At 40.4% G+C, this 14,797-nt stretch overlaps 1 long non-coding RNA gene across 1 annotated transcript in view; it reads right to left on the bottom strand.

Moving 5' to 3' along the window:
- LOC132862716 (uncharacterized) overlaps positions 1-14,351 on the bottom strand; it is a 95,444-nt gene extending 81,093 nt beyond the window's left edge. The window contains exons 1-2 of the long non-coding RNA XR_009650042.1: positions 14,154-14,351; positions 11,612-11,673 (exon numbers count right to left, since the gene is read on the bottom strand). This is a non-coding gene — a long non-coding RNA (uncharacterized LOC132862716). The remainder of the gene's footprint in view (positions 1-11,611; positions 11,674-14,153) is intronic.
- Between the last annotated feature and the right edge of the window lie 446 nt (positions 14,352-14,797).

Below are 14,797 nucleotides of genomic sequence, written 5' to 3' on the forward strand. Positions count from 1 at the left end.
TGAGATAATGAACAGTAAAACAAACATGAAGTGGTCAAACCTAGTACATTATTTAGCTCTATAAAACACCCATACACAAACACACACACACACACACACAAACACACACACAAACCTTTTTTTTTTTTGGGCCTATGCCTGCATCTCATGTAAAACCTTTTAAACTCATTATTCTTTTTGTTAGAACTAATTATGTTTTTTTTTTTTGTTTCTGCAGCTTGAGACACTAATTGACTTTTTTTTCTTTTTTTTTTTTTGGATAATAGCCGAGATGGAAAAAGACACTATTTCCAAGTCTCCCTTACGCAACTTTAATTAAACTCTTTCACCAAATCAGGGGTGTTTATTTGCGAAGATAACGCCTCTAAAACCTGCTTCAAAAGGCACACAATTCAGTAATATGTGGAATGTATAACACTAACCAGATAACAACTGTAATTTTGTCAGAGGCATGTTTCTGAAAACGAGAGTTCGTGACCAGCATGGGTGAAACGGGGTGTGCCACAGATTTATCAGCCTGGCATGATCCACTTCATTGATCCATTCATTAACATTGCACTATCAGCCCGGGGACAATATTTGCGAATCAATGTCACGTGACAGGACCGCGTGCTGACTAGCCTTTCCCCAATACAGAAACAGCAACCAAACTGCAACTCTGTGAGGATGAGAAATCAAAAACAACATAAAAAAAAAAAAGAATAGTTACATAGCCTATAGCAGCCAATCAGGAGTGACGTACGGCTGACCCGAAACAAACTTTGCATTTTCGACCGAAGCTAAACACGTCTTTCCTGTCTGTCTCCATACATACTGCACTACAGTATATAACACTATCACAAGACCCAAAATAGAGCAGCTGAAGAGCAGGCCATGAGCCATGAGTGTTTGGAATGTGGATTTCAAAGAGACTGACAGCAGAGGCTGTTCCTGAGATCCTGAGAGTTTCTTTATCCCAATAAAACTAGAGCGCTTCTTTCTAAAAGTAGAGAGGTCTTTTGTAGATTTTTAAAATAATCACACGCTCACGAATACCGAACCTTCTCGATCCCCATCCAGAGCGTTTACTTTGTTTTGTTTTTTTTTCACGCTGGTTCTTTCTGTGACTAAAAGGACAGGTTATGTTGACAAAAAGAAAACGTTCCCCACCCATATTCTTCTTCTCCACCCAAGTTAAATCCTGCACGCTGTTGGGGTGCGGCTGTAGAATAAACACCAAAAATGTATTTGTACATTCTTTTTTTTTTTTTTTTTTTTTTTTTTTTCCCATAATGATCACATGGTAAAGCATAATTGTGGTTAGTGTGTTGTAAGTGACATGCTGTGAAGAACACACCAGGCCTCAGTGTTATAGATCTCCTCATCTCATATCCAGAAATAAAATAAAATAAAATAAAATAAATAAATAAAAAGAAGAGGATTCATTAACTGGTTATCAAATAAGAAATTGTGGCTTCACCGTTTATGGACATGGACTACTGAGAATAATGGCTGATCAGAATTGCTAACACAACCACCTACTGTTAGAATCCAATATACTTCGTGTTAATGTGGGTTTGAAATCTATTCATTTAGCACTTATCAAGATTCTTAACTGAATTTTAAGCTGATCGTGTAAGAGCTATTACTGCGAAGCAGGATCAAGCGGATGGATAAGATTACGTCATCCGAGATAACTGTCTTCTCACGATATCAATGATGTGAACAGTTTAAAGATATAAAAATAAAGAACATTTATTAATGTAGCTCAGAATCTCTGTAGTGCTGATGATACCAGTGTTATTACTAAATGGCCTTTTTATATCACGCATCGTGTTCTGAGTATCTTCTATCTCACACTGTTCGTCTTTCTCAACATTCCTGATCTTAAATTAAACCCCAGCGATTGCTCTCAACCTGCTGATTCATTTTGTAGAACAGAGCCACTGGCTATAGCTGGATGGTGATGTGTTATTATGACTCTTGGTGAAAGTTGTGTGTATCTTTATTTAATGCTCAGTGTGTGTTTGTGTATCTGCTCTTAATCTGAGTGTTAATCTGCTGTAACATATCTATCTATCTATCTATCTATCTATCTATCTATCTATCTATCTATCTATCTATCTGTCTGTCTGTCTGTCTGTCTATCTATCTATCTATCTATCTATCTATCTATCTATCTATCTATATATCTGTCTGTCTGTCTGTCCCCCACTCTCTCACCCTATCTATCTGTACATCCATATATCCATGCATCTATCTCTCTCTCTTTCCCTTTCTCTCTATTTATCTAGCTCCATATCTACCTATCTTTCTCCCATTCTATCGATCTATCTGTCTGTCTGTCTGTCTATCTTTATATCTTTCTATCTATCTCTCCCTCACTCTATCGGTCTATCCATACATCTCTCTCTCTCTCTCTCTCTCTCTCTCTCCATCTGTCTATCTCCATACCTGTCTATCCCTCCCCCACTCTCTCACACTATCTGTCTATCCATCCATCTATCAATCTACTCATCTATCAATCTCTATCTCTATATATCTGCTTATCTCTCTCTCTCTCTCTCTCTCTCTCCATCTGTCTATCTCCATACCTGTCTATCTCTCCCCCACTCTCTCACACTATCTGTCTATCCATCCATCTATCAATCTACCCATCTATCAATCTCTATATATCTGCTTATATCTCTCTCTCTCTCTCTCTCTCTATCTATCTATCTATCTATCTATCTGTCTATCATGCTGGTAGTAAGTCAGGTGCACATGTTCTAATATGTAATATATTATTAGTTTTTATAACAGCAACAATCACAGGGTCTTATATTGCAGATGCTCCACATAATCTGACACTAATAATGAACAGATGTGGAACAGATGTAAAACGTGTGGTTGTTGAACAAAGAACATGTGGTTGATAGGGTGAGGTGTTCAGTAAGGAGATGTTCATTTAACATTCATGGAAGGAGTCTCCAGTGTCAGTGGCCCTCACTGTACAGTAAGTGTAACAGAAAAATCCTCAGGACAGACGGCCTTCTTTTGTACCGTTTGGTGTCTTGGTAGATGAAAAAGCTTTGGCTAAATTAAAGCCTGATGTGCTTGATGCTCGTGAATAAATAAAAAACTGTCCATGTTGACAAATCAGGACAGATGAGTTCAGGACAGAACTGTAGCTGATCTCGTCGTCCTGCCACATCACATCGTCCCGCTGTGTTTTATTCGTTACGTAAACAACTTTCCACTTTTTACTTTCACACCATTCAGCAGACACTTATCCAGAGCCACGTAATGGAGTATGTTCTTCTAATCTAAGCTGCTAGGACACATAGTTCAGGGTCTCGGTATACTATCAAACACATGTTAGAGAGAAGTTTACAACGGCAGCAAAAAAAAAAAAAAAAAAAAAAAAAAAAAGTAAATCTCAAGGGTTATTTTTTATTAGTCCCTAGTTAAATGTTGTAGAGAAAGCGGAATAACAAACATTTACTAAGAAAAAGAGACAGGGAAACAGCCTGCAGCCGTGTTAAGGCAGACAGAGAAAACAGGCTAGAAAACAGACATCTCATTTCATTTCAGAAGAATTTCCCTTTCTAGACGTTCGGCTTGACAAACAGCTCCAGGCTGCTCCCTCGTTTTTTCCCTCAGTTATCTGTTTTCCGCTAACGAGACGTCACTAATATGTTCTGGTATGCCGGGTGAATGGGCAATTTGATTGGCTACAAGGAACTTAATGATGTATATCAAATGTGTGAGGACAGCTTCGATTTCTTTGTTGATTTTTTTTTTTTTTTTTTTTTTTTTTGTAATCAACCGTAGTTTGTTGACAAGATTTTTCAGAAGCCTTTGCCTTTTCAAGCAGGCTTTAATCTCAAATTAGGAGTGATGAATCATTTCCACATTGCCACCTTCTTTTGCCAATCTGACAGCCTGTTATTTGTGCATTTCATTTTTTTTTTCTTTTCGGTTAGTTAAATTGCAAGGACATGCGCAAGCACAACTGAGGCGGTGTAATTAAAAGAAAAAACAGTTTTCTTGCCTCTCACCACAAACACATGCCTGATTGTATACCTGTGTTCCTTTTAACTAATTAAAACAGCAAATCAAATACTGTAAGTTGACGCTTTACTTAAGCCCGCAAGACAGTCGAGATGCGGATTGTGTTTTATTGTTCCTCTCTACAAAAACGGTGGCGTATTCTGACTTAATTTACACCAGTGTGTCTTCCTGAGAGCAGTCTGCAGTCGTCTTTAAACGGCTCCATTTAAAATGCAATTTGATTAGCTGCCAAATTGCTACCAAGTCTGTGCTGCTGCAGCGCCGGGGTGGGGCTAAAGATTTAATTAGCATTTCTACATAAAAGAGAGATCTTTGTCATGTTTTGCATGATGCATCCCAGAATGACCAGTGCTTTCAAAGCCCTTTCGCTCTGGTGAGTTATTAATCGATCTGAAGGGAGATGACAAAAAAACGTGGAGTAGAGATTTACAAAAAAATATATATGAAAGAAAAAGCAAGCCAAAAGCACAGAGAGGTCCTCGGTGGCACGGGCGAACCCACAGGACCGCTGCAAGTTTTTAAATAATCCAAAAGTTCTTTAATCACAGTTTAGTAAATTGGCTGGTACGACGGTAAGGGGACGGCTGCGGCGTCCCACAGCCGTTAATGAGATTCGCTCAGGGTTTCCACCATCTTTAAAATATTTACTCCGTCCCAAGGCACGGCAATATTGTCCTAGAACGAGGAGATAAGAGCTGAGGAGGTGTGCTGAAGTTCTCCTAATCAATTTGTTAATTATTATAGGAGAGGAGAGGAATCCCTTCTGGCAGAGCTGGATTCTAATAAATGCTGAAAATTTTATTTACTCAGCATGCCAAGTGGAATTCTGAAGTGGAATTAGCGCAGAAGGCTGATTGAGAAACGCTATGCAGCGGCGGTGGTCTTCTTCAAGGGGGAATAAACGCACGAGGTGTCCAGAGGGAACACAACAGAGCGGCTGTGAGTCTAACAATACCACACAATACTAAAAAGAAATGTTTCCTCCGGCACGGTGACAAGTTTTCTTTTCAGAAAACAGAAACCTAGGATCATTAACTAGCCAAAGAACCCTTTTTACCAAGAGAAAAATTCGAACAATTCAATCCTGATTTGGTTGTGTCCGTGTTGAGCATTGAATGTCTTTGACCTGTCACAGTCTACAGTGGTGGTTAATGGCTCATATGAAAGTAGACAATCAGGGCTTAAAGAATTTGTAGCTCTTCATAAGTGTTTCAGTTTTTACCTAGCATGCTAGGGGCAAATATTTTCATAGAAAAGATTCATAAAGCTGTTAAAGCACTAGGTTGTTAATTGGAGGAACTGGGTTCAAGCCCCAGCACTGACAAGCTGCCACTGTTGGGCCCTTAAGCAAGGCCCTTAACCCTCCCTGCTCCAGGAGCACTGTATCATGGCTGACCCTGCAGTCTGACACCAACCTCCCAAAGTTAGGATATTTCTGCTTCTGGTTTCAAACCCATAAGATGCCCCAAGAGCTTGAAATCACCTAAAGTGTGAAGGCTTTAAGTTCAACCACTAAAATTCAGTGTAGATTTTCCAACAGAGTGAAAACCAGAAGTCCCACATCGAAAGCCAACATGTCCTGATTCATTTTATATCAGATTTGTGGCGATAATTAATTTGTTTACACTGACTAAAAATGTCTGATAAGTCAGCAGAAACTTCAATGCACTTTTTGCAAGCAGCTCGAAAGTAGCCCTGAACTCAGAAATCTGATTTAGGCTGTTTAGAAAATAAGACAAGGCAAAGAAATCTGACTAACATGCCAGTTTCATGCCAGTTACATACACTATGCTAGCTGCAAATGCAGAACATGAAGGTATTCCTAATTTGCATATTCATATAAAGGAATGCATATTCATAAACTCTGGCATTTGTAATGAGGATGAAGGTTTAAAATTGTTCTTGGGCCATTTTTAGTAGTTTCCTGGGCATTAAAACCCAGAATAAACAATTTATTATTAACATAGATTATTTTAATGGTTTAAAATTAAATGTTAAGGGGCACTTTCAAATCCTAATGAATTAATAAACAAATGCAGTGTGTGAGAGGAGAGAGAGAGGAGAGGGGAGAGAGAGAGAGAGAGAGAGAGAGGGAGAGAGAGAGAGAGAGAGAGAGAGAGAGAGGGGGAGAGAGAGAGAGAGGAGAGAGAGGGAGAGAGAGAGAGGAGAGAAAGAGCGAGAGAGAGAGAGAGAGAGAGAGAGGAGAGAGAGAGAGAGAGAGAGAGAGAGAGAGAGAGAGAGAGAGAGAGAGGAGAGAGGAGAGAGAGAGAGATGGACAGAAGAAAGAAAAAAAGATGAAAAGGAGAGGAGAGGAGAGATGTGAAGAGGAGATTTTTATAAAAATGCAAGATTTCTAAGTCAGACAAAATATATAAAGGCAGAGAGAGAGAGAGAGAGAGAGAGAGAGAGAGAGAGAGAGAGAGAGAGAGGGGGGAAAAAGTTGGACAAAAGAAAGAAAAAAGATGAGATACCAAAGATATCAAAGACAAAAAAGAAAAAAAGAAAGAAAGAACTGGGGGTGATAGATGGGATCTGGAGTTGTGTGTGTGTGTGTGTGTGTGTGTGTGTGTGTGTGTCTGTATAGCAGTAGCAGCAGTAGTAATTGCCACACTGTTGGCAGCGTGTGTACAGAGCATGATGGCTCGGCTGCAATGTGAGGCTGAGCTGCGGCCCCTGCGCTGCACCGGAGGCCAAACTCAACACTGAGCCTGTCAGCCACAGCGGCCTGCCTGCTCCTGAGGGTTGAGAGGAAGAGCAGCCCCTTTCCCTGACCTGCCCCGTGGCCACGGCCCTCACGCCCTGCCTGTCACACCCCACCGTATGTCACCTACCACACCGGCATCAATTACCATAAAATAAACACTCCTCCACGCCTCAGCGCAACAACACGCAACCTGTGATACACCACGGACAGACGGGAGCTAATACTTTACTTTACAGCACCGTTTCAACTGTCTGACAGCCGCTCGGGGAACTGGGTGAACATTCTCCCAGTGAGTGTGAAGTGTAAACCAGAAACATTGGATTGAGTTCCAGCTTTCTGTATTTCTCTCTAAAACCAGAGCTTCCTCTCACTCACACTCAAGGGGTTCTCATCAGCTAAACCTAGTCTACTTACTGCCCCTAGTGGACAATAACCCAATGTACACAATGTCTGGAAAAACGTGCTGAAATATTGCGCGTCACTTCCATTTAATTCCTTTATCTTTCTATTATTTATCTGTAGAATTAAATTCTTTTGTATAATTCTATTTAGATATCTTATCTGTATCTTTATGTATAAATACAATTCTGATACACATGTACGTAGTTTAGGCGATGTACTCTGCAACAACCACCGGCTTTATTTACATACACTCGCTGACCACTTTATTAGGAACACGTGTACACTTCACACAAGTTCATGCGTCAGTCAGTGACAAAATAAAAAGATACAGATACAGGTCAAGAGCTTGAGTTATTGTTCACATAAAACATCAACGTGAGGAAAACCAGATGGGATGGTTTGAGTATTTCCGAAAAGGCTAGAAACAGAAAGGTTATACTGAGTGGTGCAAAAAATAAAAAACATCCTGTGAGTGGCAGCTCTGGTAACACGAACGCCTTGTTGAGACGAAAGGGCTGAAGAAAAGGTCCAAACAAGAAGGTCCACTCTTTATCAGGATATCAGCCGTTTCTGAAACACTCAGACCCGGCAAAAGTCAAAGTCACTCAGATCACATTTCCATCATTTGGTTGTTTGATGTGAACATTAACTGAACCCTTGACTTGTATCTGTGTGATCTTACACATTGTGCTGCTGCCACACGACTGGCTGATTGAATAATTGCAGGAATTGGCAAGCGGTACATGTGTTTCTCTTTAGAAAGATTTCTGTCGATTTATCTTCTCTACCTGAACCTATAGAGTTGACTGGAAGAAGATTTTGTATTAACCCTTAAAATCCCGGATGTTATGTATTGCACTGCTGCCACATGATTGACTTATCAGATAATTGTACAGGTGTTCCTATTAATGTGGCCAGTGAGTTCTACTTTGTGTTCAAAACCAAATAACACTGTTGCTCTTTTTTTTAAACTGATTTTTCCGTATTTTCCCACAACGCTCCGTGTTGACAAGCCGACTTCTGATGCAAATCAGCATCGCACTTCCACCTGGTTTTGAGCACTGCTTATCCCACACAAGAGCATGCTCGCCAACCCAAAACGGAAGACTTAAAAGAGGCAATTAAGCGATATCACAAACAGCTCGTTTAGCAGACCGAGGCACAGATGAATCAAAGGCTAAACAAACCCCACTGGGCCTTCAAGACAAAAACAAGCAAAAGGAAAAAAGAAGAGGCCGTTGCTGTGACATTTTGTTCCTCTCACCTCAACGCATGCCAGTCACAATGGACTGCTTTGTGCAGGTTCTGGGCTCTGATCACCATGGCGATGGCTCTGTGCCACCCGACTCGTCCCTTGGGGGGGCACGGCTGCACGTTGCCATCCAAAGCTGAGCCAGGAAATACGACGGGGGAAAAAAGATGCTCCTACAGGTGCCTGCTATGATGTAATCTCACCAACCTGCAAGTCCCAGAGGCTCGTCTCCAAAGCTTCCTCAACACTTTCCATCTGAGAGCCGGAAAAATAACAGCACCATAAACAAGGCGTGTGTGTGTGTGTGTGTGTGTGGGTGTGTGGGTGGTGTGGTAAGGGAATGGGGGTGTTCTCTGTTTCACTTATAACCTCTGAAAGGGCAGAAAATAGAACAAATGGCCTATGCTGAAGGCTCCGAACATCTGTTTGGATGTAAATCATCTTTACAGTGACACACAGACGCAGACACGGTGCGACTACGAACCAGACAAAGGGCAGCTCCTTTTTGGAGATCTGCCTCTGTTGCGCATTTGTTTGCCGCGGTGCATAATTGTGTATTATTCAGATGTGGACTGATTAGAAATGCAGCGGCGTCTGCAGTACATCACTATACACTTCTCAAAAGCCCGGCTGCCTTAAAACACTAAATCAGCCAAGCTTCTAAAATGCACAGACTAAGAAATATAGGAATATAACACAGCGTATAAAGTGTAAGCTGACACGGCGTGAAAGTAATGTAGTGTGTGAGAGGAAAATAAACTTATCTCAAGAGGTAAAAAAAAGAAAAAATAACAACACAAAGACAAACATCAGTAATACAAATGTGCCACTGTAAATTTGTCACTGTATATCTGTCCACATGCTCTAAATCCCTCTGAACTAGTCAACCACCTCAGCGTGATAATTCACTAAACTTACTCGTAAGCTAAACACGGCTTTGCTCACACGATCGCTTAATCTTCGCGCAATTGGAATAAATACCTGGCAACATAAACGACTGCACAAACGCCACAACCTAGTCACTGTTCCTTCCTGCTCTGCTAACACACGTGCACGCTCTTCTCTTTCTTACTGCATGCTTTATATCGCAACAGAAAAAAAAACAAAAACAAAATCATCCTAATGAGAGATAAATCTATTTAAAGGACCGGGTGTTCTGAAGCGGTCTTACTGATATTTTTCCGGGTTGAGACTGCAGGTTGAAACGAGGGCGTGCGTTCAATATTTTACAGCCTGTTTAATTTTCTGTCACTACACAGAAACACAGTTTACAGAAAGCTTCGCTTCATTACGGAAGCCAGAGTTTTTGCAAATTCCCTGCGCAGGAGAACGGCGCATGTGTTCGTGTCCCTGCTAACCTTGGTCAGTGTTAGGATTACCTTGCATTTACACTCAGTGCTCCTTCTTTCCTTAAGACTTATTAAGAATGATAATGAGCTCGGAAAGGGGCAGCATGTCCCTTTCTCTGTCTTGTTAGCCCGGTCTCCTCTCCTCCCTCCCCTTGCCTCTATCTCTCTCCCTCTCTCTCTCTGTCGCTCCCTCTATCCACCCCCCCCCTCTTTCTCTCTCTCTCTCTCTCTCTCTCTCTTATTGAAAGAGCCTTGGACAAATTACCAAAATGGCCATTTTTATCTATGAAGTGAAGGCTTAAATCGATACTTATTTCATGCCTTCAAAATCAACCCTATATTACAGTTGTCGCCATGATTTGTTTATTTTGCTCAAGATTCCCCATCCCTGCCTTTCGGTTAAGGGGAAGCGCTCGGGATGCAATTCACCTTGAACCTCAATTATATTGGATTTCTCCACAGGTTGATCAAGCATGCAAAGAGGACATTTCCCCTGCACTAAAATAAAAATAATAACGATGATTAAACAAACATGAGGCCCGGCTTGCTCCTACGTCAAGAGCTGTAGATTTTACACGACCCGCGATGGTGTGAATACAGATACCAAATCATTACATTGTGCAGTTTACAAAGTGGAGGTATGAAAAAGCAATTACACTACATCTCAACTTGTGTCAGGTATAGTGTGGAATTATGAGTGTGTATTCGCAGAGCCAGGGCCGAAGGTCAGATAAAAAGGCAGAAAAAAAAAAGATCACTTAAGCCGTGAGCGTCCGAGGCGACTGCCAGAGTGGAAAAAGATGTATATAATCTATACGGACAAGCAACAAAAGTATTATTTAATCTGTGACTCAATACAGATTTCATAAAACCGGACACGATACCTGAGATGTCAGACATTCTTACAGTATTATCTACTGTATAACAATATCAGGTTCTTGTGTTCGACTCCCAAACTATCTAATAATGTCTACACGACAGATAGAAGGAATAAAGGAAGAAATTCTACATCTTATATGGAAATGGATTTAAAAAAAAATAAAAAAGAGTAACCATTTCAGCAACGCTAATGCAATTCCATCGTACACTGCTATAAGATCATGTCGGGAACATTTCCGACGTTTTTTTTTTTTTCACCAGTCATGGGCAACATCTGTGTGTTGTGTGCTATAAAATCTATACAGTGTCTGTTATCTAAAATATATTCACAGTTTGCTTCCAGATTCCCTGAGATGTCATTTATAAGCAATTTCATAATTGACAGCGAGGCCCTGCATCCTCTTGATTCAGGTACAAAGGGAGGGAGAGGAGAAGAGGGGAGGAAGTGTGACGGGAAGAAAATAAGTGACAGATGGGCATGACAGTGCTTCATCAACACGGAGACAGCTGAGCACCTGTACAAGTGCTCGGGCCAGTGTGAGATGGCTGGCTGTCCAGATGGAAGCACACCTTCAGACACGAGCCACATGCCGCTACATTCCACAGCCACTCACTGCGGCACAAACGCCACAAGTCACACACACTAATCAACTGTAACATGCGGCCTGTCGATAATCACCGAGCGCAAAGCAAAGCTCTGATTACTCGGTGGCTGAATTTAACTAATAGACCTGAATTCTGTCCAAACACACATTTTAAATCGTAATGCCCGTGTAGAATTCATGCTTGATGACTTTGGGAAAGAAAAGCAGCCCCAGATGCATGAGAATGAAACACAAGTACAAACACACAGTGCTGTTTCTCTGTTTCACTTAGCAAAATGCAGACAAATAAAATTAAACCTATTGCTAATAATGTGCAAAAGCCGTTTAAGGGAAAACAATTGAAAAACATAATGATTTATCTATGATTGAAAATATGATTTGTCTTTACCTTCACCTTGATACCACAGGCATTTTAAATATGAGATGGCTTTCCCCGAATGATTGGTTTAACTGGAGAGAGAGAGAGAGAGAGAGAGAGAGAGAGAGAGAGAGAGAGAGAGAGAGAGAGAGTAATTAATTACTTATGTGAGCCATTGCATGAGAAAGACAATAAACCTGCCTGGTCGCCATGGATATGACATATTTGCTCTGAAAACAACACAATAATTAGCAAAGAAGGAAGATCCGGCGAGAATAAGCACACCCCAGGGTTTAAAGAGCCCATGATCTTTTCTGACTCTTTGTTGTCTTCAACTTGTGGCAAATTTTGCGCACAAAAAAAAATAAAAACCATACAGACTGCTCATATTTACCACGTGTGGTATAAATATTACTTATATATTTAAAGGGTTATATAAGGTTATGAGAACACATAGTGTAGAAAACAGACTTTATTTGTAATAATTGTCAGCAAATAAAAAACAAAAGAATTATTTATTTTATTTTTATTTTTTTTTTTATTCAAATGCAGATTCTCTTCTCTGCGTCGGAGCACACAAGGAGTATGGGAATAAATGCACGGGAGCAAATAAATAAATAAATAACACCAGATGAGTAATAAATAAGTAAATGTATTGTAGCAAATGTAACAATAATGAGCAGTAAATAAATAAATGTGTTATAGTCACCAAACAAAACAAATAAATATGAATTTGCAGTAAATAAATCAATTCATTACAGCCAATAAATGAATAAATAACAAACAACGAATGATGATGGATAAGTGGCATGTGGAAGCCATCTTTTACGCATGTATCTAATCAGTCGTCAAAGCCTGATATTAGTGTGTCATTCTCTTTATCATAGACATTTTGTGTGTGTGTGTGCTAAATGCTGTAAATGTAAATGTGTGTGTATGTGTGTGTGTGTGTATATATATATATATATATATACATATATATATATATATATATATATATATATACATATGTGTCTGTGTGTGTATATATGTATATGTCTGTGTGTGTGTGTGTGTGTGTCATATGCTGTAAACCAACTGTAAGCTGATGTTATATAAGTCAATCTAAAAGCAGCAGAACTAAGAGCTACTGCTCTTTATTTATGAACTGTTAAAGCAGGATATTTTCTGATGAGGAGAAATTAAATCCTACTACTGTACTAAAGAGTGTGTGTGTGTGTGTGTGTGTGTGTGTGTGTGTAAACAGCTTAGCACGCTAACTTTAGAAACCTCAAAGGGACTACTAGGCTATTCGGACACTGTGTGTGTGTGTGTGTGTGTGTGTGTGTGTGTGTGTGTGTGTGTGTGTGTGTGCGTGCGCGCGCGCGTGCGTGTGACTGAGCCCGCGCGCTCTGTATCCGCCTGCACGCGCACACACGCCACACTCGACCGGAACAGAATGTAAACTAATAATAATAATAATAATAAAATAAATAATTAAAAAAAGGTGCGACCACGACGTATAATTCTCATTCAGGTCTAATTTTGCCCGTTTGCTAAAGGGCGCTAATATCGCAAGTTTAAAAACGGATCATCCTCAACAACTGTCACAAAGTGTCACGAGCCGCGCGCTGGGAGATGTGAACACTGCACGCGCGAAGTCGAGCTGCGTCTCGCGCTGCAACAACAACAACAACAGCATACAGCTCCTATAGCTTATATAACTCTATATTCAACCTGACTACATTTTATGCACGTTTATAAGCTTTGATAACGCAGTTCTAAGTTAGAGTTGCACATGACAGATTGTCACCTTTCTGTTCTGTTTCTCTTGCTATTGTTGCACTTCTTTTCACACCCGCTTTCACTTCGCACCGCATCACCTGCTGTTCCGTGACACGACCAGGTAAAGTCTAAAAACTCTCATAATCACGTCCAGGAACCATAACACGCCTATAAAACATCCTGCCCACGACCTAACACGGTGTTCTGTCATGATTTTAAACGAAGACAACTAGTACATCGCTATAAAATAACATCATCTAAAAAAAATAAATTCTATTGCAAACCAGTGTACAACTTTTACCAGGCACGTGCGTTAGCGCGTGTGCGTTATCCATAATTATTAATGCATCATTATGGTAAAAAAAAAAAGCTTATAATTAGAAACTGTCTTAATTGTTTTGTTTTTAAACAGCGTGCACGGCTTTAACTTCCAGCTCCCAAAAGCCGACAGGTTCAGAGTGACTTCTGTGCGCGCGTGTGAGTTTGTGTGTGTGTGCGCGCGCGTGTGTTTGTGTGTGTGTGTATGTGTATGTGTGTGAGAGAGAGAGAGAGAGAGAGAGAGTGTGTGTGTGTGTGTGTGTGTGTGTGTGTGTGTGAGGCTTACGCACTATAATGAGCGCCTGTCTCTGTGCAAACACATTTAAACGCAATAATCAATAATAACTAAATAACATCATGTGTATCTCGTGCACTAAAGATCACATGGGGATATTAAACTTTGCACTTTTTTAACGAATAGAAAAAGAAGAAGAAGAAGAGGAAGAAGTGATCAGAACAGTTAGTCGATGGTCGGAAATAAAAGTCTTACCTGTGTTCAGCACTTCACTGGGGCTTTCCTTCACTTTCCAACTTAGAAGAAATGTTGTGGGGGGGAAAAAGAGGTGGACGTCAAAGGGAGCATGCGTGATCAAAGTTGCTTCATTTTTTTTCTTGTGATGTGTGTGTTATTATAGCATTTTCCTATTTCTAGCAGAGGGCGAGCGGGGCGGAAGATGTGCCCTGGAGAGAGAACTGGGAAGCGGAGTCATTAATTGAATTTCACAGAGAGCGGCTGTGAGGCGGAAAATCCGGAACGGATTCATCTGCACTGACCCGGGACCTTAACCTGCACACAGAGGGCGTGTCCTAAACGTCAGTGATATATACAGTATATGAATATGAGCGTGAGTTCTAACAACAACAGTCTCTGTGACAACTTCAAATATGGCAGCACTCAAAGATATCATTTTTCTATATGGGCTGATTATCATTACATACCACATCATTTTCAGCTAACAGCACGACTCAGAAATAAGTTCCGTCTCTATCACGAACATTAGGTCAATGTTAGGTTTAATTAGGTTATAATACATTATTGTTTATATAGTAACTGCTCCTTTACAGCAATTTGTACCACGAACGCTCAATATAAAGGCTAACAATAAAACGTTGTAACAATGTGTTGTGGTTTAA

The sequence above is a fragment of the Tachysurus vachellii genome, chromosome 19 (assembly GCF_030014155.1).
Source record: "Tachysurus vachellii isolate PV-2020 chromosome 19, HZAU_Pvac_v1, whole genome shotgun sequence".
Lineage (NCBI taxonomy): Eukaryota > Metazoa > Chordata > Actinopteri > Siluriformes > Bagridae > Tachysurus > Tachysurus vachellii.